Source organism: Aphelocoma coerulescens, chromosome 2, assembly GCF_041296385.1.
Source record: "Aphelocoma coerulescens isolate FSJ_1873_10779 chromosome 2, UR_Acoe_1.0, whole genome shotgun sequence".
In the NCBI taxonomy this organism is placed as follows: Eukaryota; Metazoa; Chordata; class Aves; order Passeriformes; family Corvidae; genus Aphelocoma; species Aphelocoma coerulescens.
The window spans coordinates 30501721-30523253 of NC_091015.1; the positions used below are offsets into that span (position 1 = coordinate 30501721).

A 21533-nucleotide genomic window follows, 5' to 3' on the forward strand; every position below is an offset into this window, starting at 1 on the left:
AATATAATCTAAAGAAAAATCAATCAGATTTATTTTACTTTTCTTTGTAGATGCCTGACATTTTGACAATGACATGTTTTTTTCATTAAGATCCTATGTTTATTTAAGAGTCCATACATTATGACAAGCTACTGCAATTTTTTGTGCATATGCTTTACAATCAGAATTCATCAAATTAAAGGCTCTTTGTATTTCACAGATTTTATAGCCCATATTTAAATTATATGCCTATAATTACTTAAATTTCAAAATTTTTTCCAACATTACCACCATCATTTCTGTAGGAAAATAGCAATTTCTTTAAGTCTAATAAAACCACACAAAATTATTACATTTTTTTATATCAGGGTCAATGCAATCTCATAATTCTCATTCTCAAATATCTGAATAAGGGTATTTCTGAATGATATTTTTACCATTTTTACTTTTAAGTTCTTCCATCTGATACTACTTTTACCCTTTTACTTTCCTCTTACAAACACATTTTGAAGTTTATCAATTTCTTGTGAGCAAGAAATTGCCAAAAGAAACAGCACAAGTAAAAATTTTACACCATTTTTCACAAATTAATGTCTCAATTTCCTTTAACCTTCATTTCTGAGCCTTCAAAAAGAAATGCCATGAAGTATTTGCATCTCAGAACATCAGGAAAGCCCTAGGTCTTATTTTTACAAAGAAAAAAATGAAAACTCTATCAAAGTGATCATCTGCGCCATATCTGATTCTGTACCTTGTCTTTGTGGGTTCTTATAATCTGCAATGACAAAGTTGCTTTCTTTCTGTGTGAATTGTGCTTCAAATCTCCCACTTGTATTTTCACTTTGTTGCTGGGCTTTTTGTCTAATATTGCAGAAATCTCGTAACAGTTTTGGAGAAGATATATCGACCATGCCATGGCAGCACAAATCTTTATTAGGTTTAGTTTTCCACTTTCTAACTGAAAGGATATTTAGTCATGAATATACAAGAACAATTTCTACTTTAAAACTCCCATCAAGTTTTTATTAACTACTTCATATTTTTGAGATACTTTAAAGCCTCTCACTTTGAAGTCAAGATTATTTACCTGGTGCTTTCGCAGTGTATTTTCCTTTCTCAAAGGTGAAAAATACTTTATTTACTGACCAGAGGTTTTTCCCTAATTGGTTTACTTAATCTAGCTGCACCCTTTTGCCCAATTTTTAATATTTTATTTAATCTCTAAACATTGACATTCTTCTGTCACAAAGAATGTATTACATGCCTCATTAATACACATTCAACCTACTATTATTCTCTCTGCTTTTGTAGCAGAAGAGGGAAGCTCAGAACCCTCTGAAAGACATCTGTCAGTTCAGGTAAGTCTTACTCCAATCAAAACTCCCATCTCAAAACAGGTTTTCCTACAAATTTATTTTTGGATTTCACTGAAATTTCATGAAATAATGTTGTCAAAAGACAGCAAGATAGAGAGATCCCATAATCTTGTAATTTCCAAGATCCTTACTTTTGCAAAGGTCTGCTTGGAACAAGTTCTGTGTGTGCACCCATTAAGTGGACATGCATTAAGTGCAAAGTCACTCCAATGCAGCAATCACTGGAGATGCTACAGCCCTTTCTTCATGAAGGCAGCATGTGAAGACAACACAGCTAACATCTGGAATGACTGGATGCTTCCTTAACAAACTACAGTTCTCCAAGAAGACTACTCCATGTGATACCAGCTCAGAGGATCGGGAAACCTTCCAGCAGTAATCCCCATGGGAAGCAGGATGGATGCAGAACCAGATCAGAAGTGAGCAGTATTTACCTGTTTCAAATAAAGACTTTAATGTGCTTAACTACATTTTGTAACTTCTTTGCCCACAGATTACATGCAGGATAAAATTACACCATTCTGCCACAGAAGTTGCTGTGATGAACGACTTTGTTACAATGAACAGACACTGGCCCACGACATAATGCAAGTCTTAAGGGAAAATGGCAAAGCTTAACTCTTCTCAGTAATTTCATATTATAACTGCAACCAAACACAGGAAAAACAGGAAAAACTAAGCATGCAATTCCTAGACACCTGCGTTAAGAATTAAGGTGTTTATTTAACATGACATTTAAAATATACTAATATTAAATTAACGTACTTAGGTAAAATAACACATGTATATCTAAACAGCGCAAATTATAGAAAATACATGTACAGCTAGATAGTTAAGGGACTTACAACAGCTCCCACCACGTAGCTGTGATATGGGTGGGAAAGGCTGCAGTAATGTTTCCCTGTGAGAGGGAAAGGATGGAGCACAGACAGGGCATGTTGCAACCTGATGGATCATAAATTGGGGCATCCATCACTGACCACAGTTGGATACGCCTAGTGCCTGATATAGTTTGTTTAATACAGAAGGCAAATAAAATGTGTTCATAATGAGTCTGCTATTAGCAATGAGATAATGAGCAATGAGTAATAACTGTACGCTGTTCAGTAATTTCCAGATTCTTGGTTTCAGATAACCAAACTGCAATATAGTGAAACATAAATGTACCTTATGTAGTAACATTTTTGAAAGAAAAAAACCAAAACAAAAAAGGAAATTCAAGCTGAAAGAGGCTTTCCTTTAAAAAAAGTCAGTTAAATTATGGCTTATTTCTCCAACAAGTCTGTGAAAATGTTTTAACAGATGAAAAAGTTGCATGTAGCTAAAGTTATAAAAAATTCTCCTTAACAATTGGCAGAAATTTATAAATATAAAGTTGACTGAACATGGAACAAGATCTAGCAGCCTACCTGGCTAGCAAGTGCATATTTAAACAGAAATCCCTAAAAGTTTATTCATTAAATCAATCAGAAATTTAAGTCACATTTACAGCAATTAGACCATCCAAAGGCCTTTGTATCTACTTGGAAAGAAATCCTGAAGAATAGTACACCAAACACAGTCATTCTTATTATTTATTTATTATCAAATCATGTCATTGATTAAACTGATGAAATGATATTGTCTCAATAATCAGAAAAAAATCCCAAAAAACCCCAAATGACACAAATAAACAACCCACATTGCTGACAACACAGAATACATTATAAGTGTTCCCTTGCAACTAACAATTTCTAGCAGGAATTGCTAATAGGATAAATATTTTATACCACTTATGCTCTAGTTCCTTTATAGCAAGACTATAGTCAAAATTATAATCTAAGAATCAGTGCCTCCTGTATGGCTGGTGATAGCTTTGGGAACACATTTCCTAAAATCTTATCTGGTATGTTTCGCTACATTGTTAATTTTTGCTCTCACACTTTTCCATATCATAAAATTGCTGCATTGTTTAGCTACCAGCTAGAGGTGAAAAACTAGTTAGTACTTAGACAGTGCTTTAAACATGTAAGGCACCATATAAATTTTAAGTTATCTGCGATTTTCAAAACAAAGTCTATTTCAAAATTTTTCATTGCTATTATTTAAAAATTTGATTGGTCCCATAACTTTTTTTAAAGTCAGATATATACTGGATTTAAGTAATGTTAATAAGTATGTATGTCTAAAAAGGCAATAATATCAAGAGGCCAGTGTTGGCAGGACTGAGTTATGGGAAGGCTCTTTGTGGCCTTTGTCATGTCTATATGACAGGTTCTGCACTGATTCATCAGAAGCAATATAGCTGACATCAATCATTATTTTTCAGATTTGGAGGAGACACACATATTTGGGAAAAACTGCTATTTATATGCACTGAGACAAGAGGAACCATGAGATTATTCAAAAAGTAAAAGGACTTATTTGTTTTCTTTGTTTTATTTATGAATACTTTTATATCTACTGTCAATATTACTGATGCTACGTGGATATTTTCTCTGGGGAAAGGGAGAGTGTGTAGTGTGATTTATACCACAAAATAACCACGCTGCAGAAAGAATTATTCAAATCTGACTGAGAAACATTTTCACATTCTTCACAAGCAGTGCTGGCAAGACAAACCATCAAGAGACCCACATTCTGGATGAGGGCTGCACACAGGCACATGCTACCACACTAAAGGGCTGAGGAACAGATACACAGTGAAAGTGTTCAGCACTATCTCAAACCTTAACTAATCCTTGCAATGACATTTCAAGATAAGACAAGCTTCACAGGCTTCGAGGCCAAGACAATAAAAGAAGGGACTGTACAAAGCAGAGAAGCAGTTGTTCACCAATGCAGCTATTGCCTGTTTGCTCTCAGACTTTCCCATAATTACTAACCCATCAATACCTAGAATAACAATTCTTTCCTTCTAAGGAAAAATTGTCTAACAGTATGTATCCATATCCTGATTAAGTGCAAAGTTAACTGGGATCTTTGATCTGATCTCACCTGCGTGTACTTCCCAGCATGCAGCAAGTCTTAATATTCCTGCAGGACACAAAGCATACGACATTTGTGTCACGAAGGCCTTTGTTGGTAACCAGAACAACACATAATTTATCCATTATTTCTGATTTTTCAGATTTTCCATTACACATTGCACATGTTTTATAAATGCTCAGTTTCACTTGCCTCCATTTCATCATGGAGGAGATGTCAGATCAAAAAAGTATATACTAACAAAAGGAAAAAATACTTTCTCTTTTAGCCACTCAGTTATTTCAGAAGAACACTAGAAGCAAATCTGCCGTCTGTAAAAGAAATGTGGAGACATGCCTTTCTCAATTACTTCTCAGAAAAAGTGGAGATTTGTCTGAAGTATCCACCATGTTAAAAGAATCTACTCCAGGGCTGACTGGGAAATTGAAATAGAGGATCATCTCCCATTTATTTTTGAAGAGGCAGTCATGGAAGAGTATTAAAAGCAATCTGAAAGGGAACTTGCAATTTCCCCTTTGTGGATGATTGTTATGTGTGGATTGATCTGAGCTAATGCCAAGATGTGATTAATTTAAAATTGAAGTTGCCACTGTAAAAAATTTAAATTCCAAATAAAACTGTTATTCTAAAAAAAATCCCTCAGCAGCAAAAAATATAAAAATAACAAAATACATAAATACATAATTCATCATCAGCAAGACATATGACATGAAAGTTTAAATCTTCTAAACTCCTCAACAAAAAACAAACAAAAAAAATCAAACAAAACCAACCAACATCTAAAAAGCCAAAACAACCCCCAAAAAAGCACAATAGAAAAAAACCCCACACTTATTAACTAGGCATGGAAATAGAAGGCCAGTGGAGTAAGTTCCCACTCATATAAATCATGTGGCATATAAATAATTGTACAGACGCACAATTTTAAATGCAGAAAAATTTCTGTTCTTATTCCATCTTTATAACTTTCAAATCCAGGTTTTATTTTGTGTAATTTATGTGTTGCGGTTCGTCCTCTTTGTTTGTTTGGGGTGTTTTTTTGAGTTTTTCTTTGCTTGTTTGTTTTTTGTTTGGGGGTATTTAAATTTTTTTTTTATTATTATGCACTATGTTTACCTATAGGTAACTGAGGCTCAGACTGATTTCTTCATAAACTGTGTATCACAGCTTGCAGCACCATCTACAGAATCTGTATGATGTCCTTGCTTAAAGCTTTGCTATTTAGTGGTTTTGCATATATTTGGGGATTCACTAATTCCTCTGAAGAGTTAAATAACAGAATCAGCTTCATTCCCTCATGTGTTCACTTACATGATTAAAAGCAGTAAATCATCTTCTCTGAGAGGAACACAAACTACTATTTAGACTATACTCAGCAGGTGAAAATGATTACTAAAAAGGCACCAGACTTAGAGTGGTGCTGTTCAGAATTATACTGTCTTATAGATTTATACCTCTTCACATGATCTTAAAAATATGCAATTGAGGAAATGGAGAATAACTTCATTCAAAATCAGTGCAAAATCAGCTTATTTGGAAACATTAATGAAGGAATTAGCTTCACATTTGTGTTATATTCTAAAAGCACTTAGTTAATATTAATTAATCTGATTACTAATCCTTTGTGTTGTTTACAAAATGTTTTTCATTAACAGAATATACAATACAACCATAAAATCATAAAAACATCAGAGTGAGTGCTGACTACAACTTGTTCTTTATATTTTCCAAAACAGGTTACTGCTTACACTACTATAAATTGATACATATAGTTACTTAAATCTGGGTCTGAAAATGAGGGGGTTTTCTATATTTTTTTGAAAATATTTATTCTTTTACAAAGTACTGAAGGTTCCAATATCAAAGTCATGAAAATATTATAAGCTCTAACAGAATTCAAAACATGAACAGAATCTGAGATCGCACATTTGTATAATATGGTCATTCCACTAACATAACTATTTTTCAAAAATCAGAATTTATACTTGCACATGAAATACATTATTTTCTCATTTATACTGATCATGACAAAGCTAATAAATTATCTTTTTAGTGGTCAGATAACAAAGCAAGCTTTAAAAAGGATTTAAATTTTAATAAGGCCTCAATCCCACTGCCTGTCAGTAGCAACCGGATATGATTTGTCAAACTTTATATCACAAAGCAACATCAGAGTTAAACTAACCTCTCTGAGAAGTAAAATCATGGAGTGATAGAACCAGTTCTGGGTTTTTCAATAAGTGGTCGAAACTAAATTTTCTTGTCCAATGGACACAAAGCTTGAACACAGCTGAAAAGGAACAGGCTTTAGATAGGATGGGGCCCAGGGAAATTGGACTTGGAACTTCCTGAAGCCAGCAATAGAAGATGGCGACTTGTGCTATCAGAGGGAACAGTCTCTCTGCCCTTGCCAATGTACCCCCAGCCCCTGCGGGCTGCAGAAGGGTTTTCTAAAGAATCACAGAATCATTTAGGTTGGAAAACACCTCTAAGGTCATTGAGTCCAACCTCTGACCAATCACCTTGTCAGCTAGACCGTGGCAACAAGTGCCACATCCAGTCGTTTCTTGAACACTTCCAGGGATGGTGAATCCACCACCTCCCTGGGCAGCCCATTCCAATGTTTAACAATCCTTTGCATGAAGAAATTCTCCCTGATATTTAACCTGAACCTCCCCTCTGCACCTTGAGGCTGTGTCCTCATATCCTGTCCCTGGTTGCCCGGGAGAAGAAAATTACCCTCACCTGGCTACAGCCTCCTTTTAGGAAGTTGGAGCGTGGTAAGGCCCCACCGAGCCTCCTTTTCTTCAGGCTAAACATCCCCAGCTCCCTCAGCCGCTCCTCACAGGGCTTGTGCTCCAGACTTTTCACCAGCTCTGTTGACCTTCTCTGGACATGCTCCAGCACCTCAATATTTTTCTTGAAGTGAAGGGCCCAGAACTGGACACAGGATTCAAGATGTGGCCTCACCAGTGCCGAGTACAATGTGCCCTGGTCCTGCTGGCCACATTATTTATGATAAAAGCCAGGATGCCATTGGCCTTCTTGGCCACCTGGGAACACTGGCAGCTCACGTTCAGCTGACTGTCCACCAGCAACGCCATGTCACTTTCTACTGGGCACCTTTCCAGCCACTCTTCTCCCAAACTGTAGTGCTGCCTGGGGTTGTTGTGATCCAAGTGCAAGCCCCAGCACTTGTCTTGTTGAGTCTCACACAATTGGCCTCAGCCCATTGATCTAGCCTGTTCAGACCCCTCTGCAGAGCCTTCCTGCCTCCAGCAGATCAACATTCCCATCCAGCTCAGTGTCATTCACAAACTTACTGAGGGTGCACTCGACCCTCTCATCCAGATCACCAATATATATATTAAACAAGACTGGGCCAAATACTGAGCCCTAGGGAAGCCCACTAGAGACCACTCTCTGGGCCCTGCCATCCAGCTTGCTTTTAACTCAGGTTCTTAATGGGAAAAGCCATCTCCTGCAGTCTAATGCCCTGGTGTCTTCCTACCTCACCTGTGCCTAAAATTCATCCACAGAGCAAATACCCACCTTATGCTGTTATTGTACCAGGACAAGATCTTTCAGCTAAAGTTGAGCCCTAAGTGTATTTGGGCAAAGGAGAAGAGTTTCCTTATAACTCACTTCTAGATAGACACAAGGCGTTTTAGAGTGATCTGACATGGTACAGAGTGAAAGAGAGCCAAAGGACCACACCATCTCCCTTGGTTGTTGCTACTTGATCCCTTTATGCAAAGGTTGTACGTTCATATGACTTCATTTCACTGCAGTGTTAACTGAAATTCTGGTGTGAGAATTTACAATTCTTCAACATGCATTTTTCAAGAGAAATTCCACCCAAGCTTAGAATACTTTTAAAGTAATTAGTCTAACACATTGCAATTGAGAAAACCTAAATGCACTTTTATGACTTGGAATAAAGCAGCTAACCTGCTCAAGACCTTGGGACAATTGTTTTAAAAGCAAATGACCTATTCCCTTTTTTGATGGGTGTAGAGGAGGGAAGTTTTTGTTTGGTTGGTTGGTTTTGTTTGGGGTTTTTTTAAGATAATGTGCATTGGGGTCCACAGCTGTTCAAGCCTGTATTTAGAGGAGATAGAACTCACTCTGATTTTTTCATCTCAGTATATTAAGCACCAATGGTGCAATGACTACTGCTGTTAGCCTGATAGCTTTTCCCCTCAGATGAGATTGCTTTATAACTCCTGAATACATATGCCTATCTTCAAACTCTATATACAAAATCTTGCCTCATCATTGTATTTTTCAGTTATTTCCCAGGAATATATACTAGCTAAATAATAACTTTTTGGTTTATTCAGTTTTCCAATTAAATGAGTTTCACTTGGTGAATAATTGAAGAACAGAATATTTATTAATGTATAAAGGAAACTTATAAAGTCATTGTTCTTATTAATGTCCAAATGCTATATTTGATAAATGAATAAAATTTTATTTTGAAATCATGACCATTTTAGGATAAGTATGTTTGTTTTAAATGTTATATTATTAATGTTTAGAAATCAACACCAGCTAATTGTTTTAACTGAAATCAAGATCAAGAGAGTCAGAACTTAATAAATCTGCTCATTTAGCCTTATATAGTTAAAAGGCAGCAAAACAAACCTGCAAACTTCTCATAGGAGTGTATGATCTGCTTAGGAATTACTAGGAATTCAAATACCTCTGGGAAAAATTTATCTAGGTGTTTTTCCATGCTGATACCATGTTGGTACTCTGTGTTTTTAAACAGCTAATAAAAAAAAAGCCCTATAGTTGATGAATAGAATTGCAAAAAAAGTAACGTAGCTTAACACAGAAAATATTGTTAATATAGTAATTTCAGAGACTGCAATTTTCTTAAGCTATTATGCTGACACCACGTAGTACTTCTGATGTGAGAAAACACAAACATTAAAAACTATGAGACAGTAGAGATCACACAGATACACAATGAGAAAATAAACTAGATCTGCGGGTGATAAAATATAGCTAAGAAAAGGAAAGAAAAAGTTCAGTACATCACAGATTCTGTGGCTTCATTAAAATAACAGAGAACCAGAATTACAAAAAGTTGGAGACATCGTTTTTAAATTAAAAGAGCAAAAAGAATCTCATGGAAACCACCCCCCCTTCCATCCTCTTAGAAGTTGCATTATATACATACTATCCCAAATGTTTCTTACATCCTCAGATATAAAATCCTGCCATACTTTTGAGAAATATCTCAAAACATTAGTTTTCTGCATACAAATGTTTCTGTTTCAGAGAATAAAATTTTTTTCTTCTTTTTGTTAGTTGAAAAGTAAAAGCATATTATATTTGAATATGTTGATCTTACCTGTCTTGAAAAGCCAGCCTGTCACTTGTTCAGGAATACCTTGACCCGATGCCTGTAACAATCCATCTAGCCTTAAATGAAATCCTGTGCTGGGGGAGAGGTTCTCATTTCTATCACTTTTTATGCAAAAAAAAAAAAAATACAGATGACAGATCCTTTTTACAAGGTAGCCTAGAGTGTCTAGTTCTTGTCACAATGTTGTCATAGTGACAGTGACATCAATATACTTCATGAAAATCAGTACAGCAATTTTTCTGGAGACAACACCAGCGTTGATTCCTGAGTGTATTTTGCATTGACTTCCTTTTCCAGTCTCATTAGATAATTTATTTTTGCACTATTCTTTAATTCAAATGTGACTGCACTAATTATTTTGGTTATAAGCAGCCTGGTTAAAAAAAAAAGCAAACAAAAACCACTGAAATGAAAATATTTTGAAACTAAAATAATACAAACCAAAAAAGTTTGACCACCAAATTTCTTTCTACAAATTACAATGTCTGTTATTTGTTAGTGTAACACAGAGACCTCCTAGATCTGATTCTGTGACTCTATACTAATATTTTTTTCAAATACGGGTTATTTAACAGTATAAAGTACTATACATACAGCAAAACAGAAGAAAACGTTCACTTAGAAAAAGGTGATATGTTCTCAGTCTCAAGTATATTTTTCTGGGAAAATACCATATGTCCACTAAAATCCTACTGTTTCATGATCATTCTTCGCATCATTATAGCATCCATTTTCAACCTACAACTTGTCACCTTCCTGAAACTTCTAACATTTTTTGTCAGTAATTGCTACATGACATATATTCATATAAGTTCCCAAAACATGAAGTGTATATTCCACATTTTTTTCCACCAAAAGTAAGAAAAATCTGCAGTTCATCTCCTACTAATCTAATCTTTGTGTTGTGTGAAATCTGCCAAGGCAACAAATTAGTGCTAATTGTTGTGTTCTCTGTTGATAGTAGAAATAATTTTCAGACAACAAATGATAAACTTCGTTGTTGATTTCATCTTCTTCCTTCAAGTGGTACAACTGTAAAAAAAATATTTTCTGATGTTAACACTCACAAACAATAGCTTGAATCCTGAACCAGACCACCTGTTTTTTCCTTTTTTATTCAACGCATTAAGTGGGAATTAACCCAATACATCCTTCCAGTTTCTAAACAAAAAGGAAATAACATTCTACTACTAAATAAATCCAGTACGTTCCCATATCTTGATGTATTTGTAATTGTAAACATTTGAAATAAAAAGCATAGTCAAAAAAAGAGAAATACAGAAAACTGGGATAACTTTTAGAAACAAGCTACATTTCCTATCACCTAATATTAGCCACATTGGGTCTGTACTTCAGTTACTCATCTGTACTTCACACAGCCTGAAAAAGCAATTCACTCTGCCATATAAACATCTTTGTTTACTGGGATCTCTCAAACTCCAAACGTGCCTCTCTCTATCCATTAACTACCATCTACATTAGCTATGTCTAGCATACCATAGTTATCTCAAACTACACACATTGCTTAGCCTGGGTCTCTTAAAAGGCTCATCCCATCATGAATAAATATGGGTTCACATTTACTACACCAAATCCAATGTTCGGGTAGTAGATTTAGAGGAGAAAAGCTACTGCTATCTATAATTAACCAAATACCTGTAATCAAAGACTTCATAAGCAAAAAGTGCTTTTGAAACTCAGAATACAGGCATTCACAAAGGAACAAGTCTCTTCAATAGCTACTCTCAAGTGGTCAAACCACCACCTTTTTCTCAGGATGTTCCTAAATAAAGACACACAGAACAATGCAAGTTGCAGTGCTTAGGTTGCCACGTTTAATTCTAAGGTTATACTCAGCAGAAAGGCTACCTTTTATTCTGAAATGCAATTACTGCACTACCTGATAAACAAGACAGGCTCTTTGCTATCTGCAGCAGTTAATGGGAGGCCTGACTGCCTCAGGCATTTTATGACTATCCCTAAGTGATTATATTACAATAATTTGAAAAATTTGACCAGACCTATATTATAAAGGATGAGCAGTAGATCAGAGTCTTGTCCTGTGAGCTGGTACTTGGCACAAAATCAGGTGTATTTACACCACAGTATTCACATATTTAAATAGAAAACCAGCCACACTGATTTTGCCATGCAAATTGTGAATAAGTAGTCTACAGTGCATTAAGGATTCAAAACAAAAAAAAAGCATGTTTTATTTACTTATAAAGTAAACTTACTGGAGAAAAAAAATTTAGTTTAGAAGCTTTTAAATTACTAAACTGCAAAATATTGTTGATAGCATTATAAATATTGGAATATTTTAGTAGTTATTTTTGAAGTTATTCTTCATAACTGATACCTTTATTAGTTGATTACTCATCCAGAAGGCCAACAGAGAGACAATATCCACCAGCTGCTCCTCTTAATCATCTGACACTCAGTTCTTCATTGTTATCATTATATAACATGCTATTCCTTATAGAACAATACAAGACAGAATACAGTACTGACCTCAAATTATTCTGTGATTGACTGCTTTAAAAGTCAAATGATCTCATTTAAACAGCATGGTGATATTTGAAAAAATTTTTCTTCAAGGCAGTAAGAACAGCTGTGAAAATATTAGGAAACCTAAATATAAAGAAAACTGAAGCCACAAGTTCCCTGAGTTTTAACTGATACCTTAATACTTAAATCTTTAGCATGTCTTCCTGGGTGTAACCACTTACTTTCTATGAAACAAGTACATCTAAATGGATTTGTTCAGAATAAATCATACCAGTGAAAACACAAGATAATTTTATTTCAAGAGTACACAGAAATATCAGATGGCGAGCCTCCCAGCTGACCAATGCAGAAAAAACCCTACCAATTTATAAAGTATCGTTACAACTTAGCCTAGCATTCAGGTTAGTTAAGCAAGGTGCTAAAGCAACAAAATCCAGCAGCTCAGAAATAGTTGTGGCATCTTTTATTATATTAAAACCACAAGTGCCTAAGTTCACTTCACAGGGGATGTTTCATATCTTTCTGTCCATATGGTTAGTTGGGTATCACTATTGTAAATGAAGATCATTATCAAGTTTTAATACAAAACCAAGTGTGATGGAACAGACATTCTGTTCTCAATTTAATCATAGAGCAGTCCTTCTACCAGTTCTGTTGTGGGAAACTCTTAATTATCTTTTAAGATAAAGGATTTTTTCAGATAAAGTATTTATCTCAGGTTCAAGAACTCTAATTATAAACCACTAGCAATATCTGAAAAAAAACCCTAACAAAACCCTTGAGGATCATTAATGTGATGCAGTTTTGCAAGAAGTAAATGTGGGACAATCATATGCATCTTTTTATAACACAAAAGAAACGTGAATGCACTTTTTAATGTGATGATCTATTTTCTTTTTCCTTTTTAAACTCAAGTAAGTTTTATAACCACAGTTTTGCATGCAGACATTTGTGAATGGGTATATATTTTGGTTATATAAAAGTGTCTATTTTCAAATAATAAAGTTAGAAGATTTCTTAAGTGAGATATATATATATATTTATATATATATAGAAGTAATAGATTTTGAAATATGGAATAATGAATCAGGGCAGAGAAGGTACCTGCTTTCCTAGATATTTATAATCTCTATAATTAAAGAACTGAAGCTTTTTCCTCATGGCCTTTTATTGAGTCATAGCCCCTGCATAACCTTGTAATTTTTATGAAATTGTGATAATACAACATCATATAAGAACCTCTTACAAAAAATTTGATATTATTAAAGATGGTAAGTCTAAAATAAATTAATCAAAACAAGTCCAGTTAAGAAATCTCATTGGGCAGAAATAAATGGCATAGGAAAACAAATGAAGAAATTAGAGTAAAAGTCAGTTCTGTTTCAAAGAAATTTTCCCATCAATCTCATATCATTGTATATCACTGATCCCTAAGAAAGCCAGTGAATTTATAGTCATCCAGTATCGGAAACTGATACTGCACATCAATCTGAATCCACAGACCTTAAATACAACTTTTTTTATTTTTATTATTTTATACAATAACTCTAAACCCACTATGCTACACTGTGGTCAGTGTGCTGAAGAAGAGAAGCTATCTGTTTGGGGTTTATAATAGCTATCAGAGGCCAGTTCTTTAGTTTTCAAAAGGTCAAACTGCTCTTGTCATCTTGCTCACTGCAAAACACCTCAACAAAGAAATAAAATGCTTACCATACCATGGTTTATTTCAACAATCAGGGCATATACTGGACAGCCAGAATTAGTTTATTTTTGAGAAATTCCTTACTAGTTCATGACAAAATAGCTCACCTCTGACAGTGTGCATGACTATTGTTGATAAGGGTGCAGCATGTCCCTGCAATTGCTCAAGCCATAGCAAATACTTACAGGGTCAATTTATCTTCTTTAAAATTCACAGCTAATTAACTAATATTTTTATATGTTAGTTATATAACCTGATTTAGACTGTTCCTTGCAAAAAATTTCTATCTGCAACATTGTATCATAAATACAACTGACTTACCTTTAGTTTTTAAAACACATAATTTCTTTTTCAAGCTCAGTGAAGATACACAGCTGTCTTCAAATCCCTGCCTTACATTCCAAAGGCCTCTGACACCAGACAGCTAACTTGTACTTAAATGCAACCTCTCTCCTATATATTTGGGTTTGTACACAATAAGAGGGAATTCTCTAGTCAGATGTTGGACTAGAGATAACTACAGAGAAAATAGATAGTAGATAAAATACCTGTAGGGCAAAGATGAGTCTATGGGAATCTTACATTATGGTAGATCCACCTGTTTCTGGTAACTACAGGTTTGAAGCAGACTAATCTAGGTCTCTTAAAATGACTAACTATTCTCGTGTATCCGCTAGAGTGTTTCCATTACTGATGTTGCTGCTTAGTAACAGGATTACTAGACTTTTTCCACTGTTTATATTTCATTTAGTTCCCATATCTGAAGTGAGGAATTTATTCTAAACTAACATATTTTCAGTTGTGATTCAATTTAAATGATAATCCAGACATAACATGATGAAGCTTGTCAGGTTTTTGTTGCTGGGATGCAAGAAAACAACATTGACACACACTGGTTCCTTGCAGTCCTAGTAAATTTAGGTTGGTTTTACTTGTGCTACACTGCCTTTAGTGCTCACTGTCTTTACCATTTCTAGACCAAATAAAAGACCTGAGTAACTAAGTACATGCAGACAAACTGCTTTGGAGTCCAGTACTACTTCTTTAACTGTGATGATGGTTCCTTCCCTTCATGAATCAATGGATACACTGCCAAGAACACATGCAAGGCAACGTGAGAGTTCAGGACAGGTGTCTCAGACTATAAAGATCAGCCTAACAGCAGCTCCTGCTCACAAAACATGCTGTGTGTGGGAAGCTTGAGAAACTGGAAAGAGACAGAACTAACAAGCAATGTATGATGAGATAGTAACCTGAAGAATCATCTTCTAATGGAGGACTGAAAGCCAGATCCTTTTGTTCAGTCTGATCTGCTAGCATTCAGAATGACAATCAAGCATATATTTCTATTGAAAATTTGTACGCAGCATACTCAAGAACACCTATGGTGTTTCCCTACTATTTTATTAAAGCTTGAAGTAGGAACACATGCACACATCACACAGCTGACTGCTTCTCCTGCTGTAACCACTGATTCTAACCACCACTCAATCCTTTCAATTATACTCTAGTGCATCACACGACAGCTTCACTTCCAACTCCAGCCTTAACCACAGGCACTGTGATGCACACACTAACAAAAAAGTAAGAATAAATTAAAAGTCTACCCCTTCTTTATTTTCTGATGACCTTCTATGATTTCGGGTATCTCAGGAGATGTTTTCTTTGCTATGTATGTAGAAGTTTATTTATTTATCTTAATAAACTCAAACCTGACATTTGGATTTAAATTGTTTTTATCCATTTAAGGCTTCCATTCCCAGTGCTTGTTTTATTCACATTCATATAAAAAGAAATTTAGGTTATGATTTCTCTCTTCCTTCCAATGTATTTCACAAGATAGCTTTTATCCTCTTTTAGCCAACTAGTGGCAGAGACAAAAGCGATATTTCTGACAATATGGAAGTTGGGGAAGTAGAATATAAATGAACAGGTGAAAGTGGCTCATCTCAAAAGTAATCCTACCCACTGCTGCAATCAGAGGCAGAAGTTTTGGCTATGTAAATTAACAGTGAGTCATCATATATTAATATTCTATATTAAAATAATTAGAAGAACTAAGGTGTCCTATTTTTATCAAGGACACAGGTTTTTTTGCCCTTCTAATTAATTAGAAGTTTCAGAATGCAGCAATATATGAACATTAGGAAATCTATCTAATCACTTTACAGTTACACTATAAGACAACAGAAAAGCAAACAGCCAATTAGAAAACCCAAATATAATCAAGGAGCTGCAGAGACCCTTAGTCTAACTAGGCAATTGGACAGAATAATTGTAAATAGCTGTAAATAGCTCTTGGGGCACTATATTCACAGAATCAGATGAGTTGGAAGGGACCTTCAAGGATCACCAAGCCCAACTCCTGGCCTGGCAACAGGACCATCCCCAAGAGTCACACCATGAGCCCGAGAAAGTTGTCCAAAAGCTTCTTGAACTCTGACAGGCTTGTGCTGTGACCACTTCCCTGGGGAGCCTGTGCCAGTGCCCAGCCACCCTCTGGGTGAGGAGCCTCTTCCTGATATCCAACCTAAAACTCTCCAGACACAATATCAAGCTATTCCCTCAGTTTTTGTTGCTGGTCATCACAGATAAGAGATCAGTGTCTGTCCCTCTGCTTCCCCTCATGAGGAAGTTGTTACTGCAATGAGGTCTCCCCTCAGTCTTCTCCAGGCTGAACAGACCAGGTGACCTCAGCTGCTCCTCATACATCTTCCCCTTAAGGCCTTTCACCATCTTCACTGCCTTCCTTTGGACACTCTCTTAATAGTTTCATGCCTTTCTTATATTGTGGCACCCAAAACTGCCCCCAGCACTCTGGATGCCCCAGTGCAGAGCAGAGCAGGACAATCCCCTCCCTTGCCCGGCTGGCGATGCTGTGCCTGATGCCCCCCAGGACACAGATGGCCCTCCTGGCTGCCAGGGCACTGCTGACTCCTGTTCAGCTTGCCACTGACCAGAACCCCCCCCCAGGTCCCTTTCCCTGGCACTGCTCTCCAGCATCTCGTTCCCCAGTCTGTCCATACATCCAGGGTTGCCCCATGCTAGGTGCAAAATCTGGCATTTTCCCCTATTGAACTTAACATAGTTGGTGATTGCTCAGTCCTTTTTGAAGTCAAGCATGCAGGACCAGGGCTAAGTATCTTAAACAACTCTACAACTGTGAATGATGTAGCTCTTTAGACTCAAAACTCAACTTAGTAATCTACTGAGAATGTGACAATAAGCTAGATATTAAGATGTAAAATGAGCAATAGTAAATAAAACTGAGATTAATACAATGTTAGTCAATGGTAAAATATTCAGTCCACCTGTTTAACATGCTTGTATGGCTAATTTTCAACAAATGTCCAAAAAATATATTCCATCTAGATTAAAATTATTTAATAAAAATAGAAGACATCCTTTCACATCAGGAGAGTGCTAAGTATATTTGGACTTTATTGTAGAAAGATAAGGCAAAACAGAAGATACAAAAAATAAAATTGTACAAAGATTGAAAGCTGTATTTTACTGTTGCATAAAACAGAAATATGGGCTTAAAAGAAGAAAAAGGAGAAATTCTCATTCCCCCTCACCTAAATTTGAAAGTGGAATGCATTGCTTCAATATATGACTTTAGGGAAGAACTTATGACAGAAAAAAGAAAGAAAGAAATTGATTTGTGCAATAAGAAAAAGGCTATTTAAAAATTTAGAAGGAAACTGAAGTGTCATGTTTCAATTGTTAGTTACTTGAAGCAATTTTCTATTTTGGAGTATCTTGTGGCTGCTTTTTAAGTAGCCAGTACTGTCAATAACGAAATGCATTTTTCTTTCTTCTCGAATATGACAAGGCTTCAACTACTTCAGCTGCTCAGTTAACAAGCAGGGTTACAAATTGTATCATGTTGCACTAACTCAACCAGAGCACAATCCAGACATAGGTTTTTAACTAGGGACTCTCTCAGAATGCAGCTTATAAACTCATGTTATCAGTTTGCTTTCAAGATGTTATATGTTTGTTTGAAGACTGCCTCATTTTGTGTTCCTCCCCATAAAACCACCACTGTAGAGATATTAGAGGATAAAGAGCTATAATTAGCTATTTTTCTTTTCCAAATAATGAATCTGCAAAGAGAATACTCCTGCTGAGAGGCCAGTATATTCACTTCTGTTTGATGGAGGATATTTGAGGTTGGTTGAGGAAGCATTGTAAAACTTGGTACAGAGAGAGCAACATGTTTTTATAGCTGAAAAATCTAGTTTAACTCAAGGGATACTTTAGCCAAAGTTAAAGAAAGATGACCTAGATGGGAAAGTAAGCAAGCCATATACTGAAATGCACACTACTCCTACAAACCCTCAAATGGTGAGTGGATTATTACTACTCTTTGAAACTTTACAAGGAAGCATTCATAAGGATACACAGCCATCTAGTGAGTGCTGGAGGATGCTGGCGGAATGGAACAGGCTAATTCTGTTCTGCTGGAGGTAGTTACCCTGAGGTCCTGGAAAGTTTAATAAAAGTCAACAGCTGTAAGCACCTTCGTGTGCTTTCTTATGTATGGAACAACTTCATAATTTAGGATATTTTTAGATGCAAAACTACTATATGGAAGGTCACAGGGATTTTGAAGAAAAAAATAAGCATCTTGAAGAAAAAATAAGCGTTTTGAAGAAAAAAAATCTGTAATCAAGTTCTTCCCTGAAGACTGTTCTTGATATCAAAGTAACATTTCTAATGACAGCATGCATGTTCATGCAGAGATAGTGACACTAGCACATTTGAGAGGTAAAAAAAGAGTTATCACTATATGCATGTAAGTCAGACGTGTGGTTTGTGAGCAGCTGCAACGACACAAACATTTCTGTCATGCAAGTGTCCTTTAAAGTGAGTGAACTTGCCAATGTTTTTCAACCATGCTTGTTAACTAGGAGATAGGAGCAAAGTTAAATAGGGCTGAATGCAACAGTATTCCAAAATATTCGTAGTAGAACTGAAGGTTCAGAAACACAAGTTCTGACCGCCTACATGTGCTACCCTGCCTTTATCAAACTGAAAATAAAATGACTCATTTACAGCAGGAGATGACAGGCTCATAGCCTTTACACATAACAAATTACTACAGCTCAATTAGTGGTCTATTTAATAAACTGTGCTTAACCATTGAGATTCTTTACGCTGCTCACTGTGTAATTGAATTGGTTATAATCTCTGTTTTGAAGATGTATCTATGTGTTTAGGAATATATCACATAGTCTGGATGAATTTAATTTATAACAACTGGTTGGGAAACTAATCTTGGTAGTTAGCAGTTTCATTTTTAAACTAAAAAGCTTTGTTCAATCAAATTTCTTACAGATATGTCCTTTCATTCTCCTCAATATTTTCACAGACAATATTCAATAGTGAGAAGAATTTTGGCATCACTCAATGTTTTGGTCAACAGAGTAGAAAAATCCCTTTTCTCTGTAGACAATACCATGCTAGGAGAAGCTTAAGACTTGCTGTAGAAAGATTTTAAGAAAGAAAAAGAGTCACAAAAAACTGAACAAGCTGTCTAAAAGAACATGATCAGATTAAGACTCCACATGCGTATATTTCTGCCCAGGCAGAAGAAACAACTGATACAGTAATTCTGTGTATTTTCAACAGCTGTGGTATTGACAAGGTAAAACAGGGGCACTGAACTAACAAAAAGTAATTTACAGAACATCAATGTGAAATATTCTGGCAGCCACAGCTTGCATCACAGGTAAGCATGCTTACCTTTGTTTACATTTATATAAAGTTTACCTTCTTTCAACCACACTCAGAGTCATTCACTACAATGAATTTACTCACTTTTTCTTTTTAAAATTCATCTCTACCCAGGCAATGGAAGAAACGTTGAAACTATCCCTAGCAGGTATAAAAACTGTCTCATCACAGCCTTTGGCTCCTCTGAAAAGCAGATGCTTAACTGGAATGTTCCTGTGGAGGCATACTTGCCTCAACTAAGCAGCTATCCCTTCAGAAAAAGTTAATCTAGGGAACAGCTAATTTCATTCAGCAAAAGCCACTGTGACCTTTAATTGCATATTAACACCTTTGATTTGAGCTGATGACCATTTCCCGGATATGGTTCTGAGACACAGTGAGTAATTCCTGACCTTTAGCCATTGAATTAACACTTCTAATTGTCAATGAGAGAGCATTTAAACCAAAGATCTTTCTAATCAAGTATCTTACAAAACGATTATGTGGCTGGTCTGCTACAGAATATCAAATCGCTTAGAGATTGTGAAGGTTTTTTTTTTTTTTCTCTGAGGATTTATATTTATATACCACAGCAGTTGCTCTGAATGTTTGTGCTTTACAAAGCTGTAGTGGGAAAGGTTGTGTCTATGATATTTCTTACCTGCTGAAAGAGTGGTAATATGTCAGTGCTACTTGAATTTGTTGCTACTTAGCACGTTTCTTTGTGTATCTCCTGATGCAAAGTCTCAGCCTGTAACCAAACCACAGTGGGCTGTGGCCTTATCCAATCTCATAGAGGAAGCAAGTATAGGCTGGAAAATTTGCATATGGCAGAGATGGGAGACATTAGTATTGCACACACATAATTTTTTACTTCCTTGCAAGATTTCTGATTTTCACTCATGTAGGTCTATAAGTATAATATGGAAGCTACATGGGAAAGACATAAAACATGATCCCTATTATCTAAGACTACTGTTGACTTATTTAAAGTAAAAATGGCATGTCTATGGGCATTATCTATGAAAGACTTGTGTCTCTTGGCACCATAATATTGCAGTAGAATTGCTCAGGAATGCACAGTTAGTGGAACTGGAAATATCAGAACTTTTAGTCTCAAGACCAACTAGAAAGAGATGTTGCAACATTTTTCATTTTCAATTTAACAGAAATTTCTACCATCTTTCCTAGAAATGCAAAATATTCTTTTGATAGTGTCTCTCTCATAGGTCTCTACAGGATGTCCAGTACTAAATCCTGTTAGTCTCTTCTTCCAGATTTTCTTTCTAGGCTTCTCAGCTACTGTTAGCTTTTTTTCCCACTTTCCTCCTGATAAAAACCTTGACGCAAATCAATTTTCCCTGCAGGAATTATAAATGCTACCAGATTCATTAAAAGGAGTCCACTTCTTACAAGCAAAACTACAGTAATAAACTCATAACTGTATTTAAAGGAAACTGCAAATTCATTAATGCTAGGGGATTTCTTATAACAAAAGTAGAACACACTTTTAGAGTTTCAGTAATGGCTGTACTCTGTTGCAGCCTTTGAGAGACACTGAACTGAAAAAAAATTTCTTCGAATATATTAGTAAACTAATTGAAATGATCAAAATCCTTTTTTTTTGGAAAAAGAAATATATGTGAACTGGTAAACTCCCAAAAGGAAATATTTTCCACTGCCTTCCCCTTAAAGGCCTTAGGTTTGCTCCAGCCTATCCACACCTCTGAACTATTGAACCAGTATGCTGAGCATACTTGCATGGGAAAAGAAATAGCTGCTATCTAATCTAACTAATATAATTACCATGTGGGTTTGCTACCTTAAGACCACTACAACAGCTTTATGCTTTTTTAAATTCTTTCCTAGGCTGTAAACATAGGGTAAGGTTTCCGGATTT

General features: G+C 35.7%; 1 protein-coding gene across 2 annotated transcripts in view; it reads right to left on the reverse strand.

The window, feature by feature from the left end:
- Positions 1 to 21533, reverse strand: part of LOC138106396 (diacylglycerol kinase beta) — a 425706-nt gene that overhangs the window by 371824 nt on the left and 32349 nt on the right. Inside the window, exons 7-8 of one of the 2 annotated variants that reach the window (XM_069006937.1) lie at positions 9685 to 10731; positions 1487 to 1789 (exon numbers count right to left, since the gene is read on the reverse strand). The gene's annotated coding sequence lies outside the window, so the exon portion shown is untranslated. The remainder of the gene's footprint in view (positions 1 to 1486; positions 1790 to 9684; positions 10732 to 21533) is intronic. The other variant, XM_069006936.1, reaches the window with a different exon arrangement.